Raw genomic sequence first — 2,613 nt, 5'->3', positions numbered from 1 at the left:
GTAGCCAATGTCTGTAATAAATGAAATCTAAATGAAGGAAGATCCTAACAAGAAAATTGTCAGGTGCCCTCAGCAATGAAATTTGTATTATTTGACACCAGCAATGACTCAAGCAAACAGCATTTTGATTTCATTTTAGTATTTTCCCTGTGTGTTGTTCCCTCTACCATTCCAAATGAAGGGGAAGTTGAAATGATAATGGTCTCATAAAATAATTTTCACCCTGCTGACTCTATGTTTGCATTAGCATGTGACTGATATCCAAAGGTACAAGCAATTATTTAAGCCAATATCTGTTGACAGCACTCTGCAAACAGCATAGACACACAGTGCCTGCTGTCAAAGGAAAATGCATGGCCTACTTTCATCTCTCCAGGCCATCTTTCTGCTGTTTATGTGAAAAATAAATGAGGACATCCAAGCCAGTAAAACTGTTTCATGCTTACAGGTGCAGGGCACACGGCTAAGGCTCAGTCACCAAATCTACCATTTCTCCACATAGTCCCATTCTCTCTTCTTTTAGCCCCATGTTCACCATCAATTTTCTCTGCTTCTGAGTTGTGAAATTAATCCTTGGCTTCAAAGGGCATTGTGCTCCTATTCCATAGGCCATGGGTGCCCTGGCAGCCTCCAATGCTGGAGCTGCAAATTTTGCAGCCTTCAGATGCTGCCCAAGTGGCACCTTCACCTGTGCACAGCAATGCATGAAAATCGCTAAGGCAAGACTCAATGTTTTAATTCAAAGGAAAGGCATGAAAGACAGCTCATGGAGTAGAGTTAATGAAAAGTTTATCTTGGCAACAAGAAAAGCCAAAACCTTCCAAATCTTTCATTGTTGTTGTTTTGTTTCATTTTTTGAGACAGGGTTTCTTTGTGTAGCTTTGGCTGTGCTAGACCAGGCTGGCTTCAAACTCACAGAGATCCACCTGCCTCTGCCTCCCAAGAGCTGTATTAAAGGCTTTCGCCACCAGCACCAGTTTTACTTCCTTACCCCCAAATCTTAAAAGTTAAATTGTCAAGCTCTTCCTTAGTAGGTAACTACATCTTCTTGGATCCTGCAAAAATACTTTTTATGAAGATTTACAACTGTATACATATGTATACATATATGCTTATTAGATTGGTACAAGAATAATTTTAGTTTTACACTGTTAAAATTTGTTTGATGTTGAATACATTTTTAAATAAATTTGGCTATGTTATATAATATTTAAAATGTATTTGTCACTGTTTCTTTACTAATGATATTGTTTGCTATTTATTTTATATTTATTTTATCCTATGAAAATGTTGTAAAGCAAAAAACAAATATGATGGTTTTCTTATTGGAGTTCAATTGAGTTGTAAAGCAACAAAGACAACTTTCAATGCCCAAAACACATATGTCCCAGAAACTATTGACCAATAGATAAGGCAGTGGATGATTCTAGAAGTTTTTGCAACGGGGCAGAGAGCCTTGGCATGGGCAGTGTATCCTGCCATCAGAAGTTGACAATGACCAATTATGAACAATCATAGATGTTGCTCATCTTACAGTTAGATGAGAAATTGTCAAAGAATTCAACCTGGACCACTTAAAAGATATTCAACATTTGAAGCAAGTTGGAATGATGAAAAAACAAAAAAACCAACAAAAAAAACCAACAAAAACCAAAAAACAAAACTCTCTAAGTCAGCGGTTCTCCACCTATGGGTCCCCTTTGGCAAACCTCTGTCTCCAAAAATATTTACATTAGGATTCATAACAGGACAAGAGCAGAGGCTGAACTCAGGATCCAACAAGATACCTGGACTGCCCTGCAAGAAATCCAATGTTTACTGGCAGAACTAGTTCCTGGCTAAAGCAGACCCAGATGAGAACAATGCCCATTATTTTCAAGTGCTCATTGCTGGCCCCCAAGATTCCCCCTTTGAGGAAGGGACTTTTAAACTGGAAATCTTCATTCCACAAGAATATCCAAGGGCAGCACCCAAAGTATGTTTCATGACCAAAGTTTATCATCCTAACTTAGACAAGTTGTGAAGAATATATTTAGCTATTTTGAAAGATAAGTGGTCCTCAGCACTACAGATCTGCACAGTTGTGCTGTCAATCCAGGCTTTGTTAATTGCTCCTAATCCATATGATCCATTAGCATATGATACAGCTGAGCAGTGGAAGACCAATGAGTCCCAAGCCATAGAAACAGCGAGAACATGGACAAGGCTATATGCCATGAATAATATTTAAGTCCATCAAATCATCAAGTGTACATCAATTCTCTGCCAAGACTCTTCCTCTTTTTGTTTGCATTTAATGGATGCAGTCTTAGAAATATTACAAAATAAAAGCCCAATCTTTGGTGATTACACCTCTATCATGCTGAGCCCGAAAAGGGCTCAGTTATTCTCCACTAGAATGTCTGATAAAATTCTTGCAATCAACACTTCAAAGACTGAATAAACTGTGTAATGGAGTTTTGCCCAACCCACCAGTATTCACCTGGCCTCTCCTCATCTTTTAACTTCCACTTCTTTAATCATCTCTACACCTATTTTCAGGGAAAGTTCTTCTACATCCACCAGGATGCAGAACATTCTTTCCCATCCAAATGCTTTGGAGATTTGACAAAT

The 2,613-nt window shown here is 38.3% G+C and overlaps 1 pseudogene; it reads left to right on the top strand.

The window, feature by feature from the left end:
* Nucleotides 1–611: 611 nt before the first annotated feature.
* LOC113835944 lies at nucleotides 612–2,230 on the top strand (annotated as a pseudogene).
* Nucleotides 2,231–2,613: the final 383 nt, after the last annotated feature.

The sequence above is a fragment of the Cricetulus griseus genome, chromosome 5 (assembly GCF_003668045.3).
Source record: "Cricetulus griseus strain 17A/GY chromosome 5, alternate assembly CriGri-PICRH-1.0, whole genome shotgun sequence".
Lineage (NCBI taxonomy): Eukaryota > Metazoa > Chordata > Mammalia > Rodentia > Cricetidae > Cricetulus > Cricetulus griseus.
The sequence above is the reverse complement of the archived record's forward strand: the minus strand, read 5'-3'. Positions and strand labels throughout refer to the sequence as shown.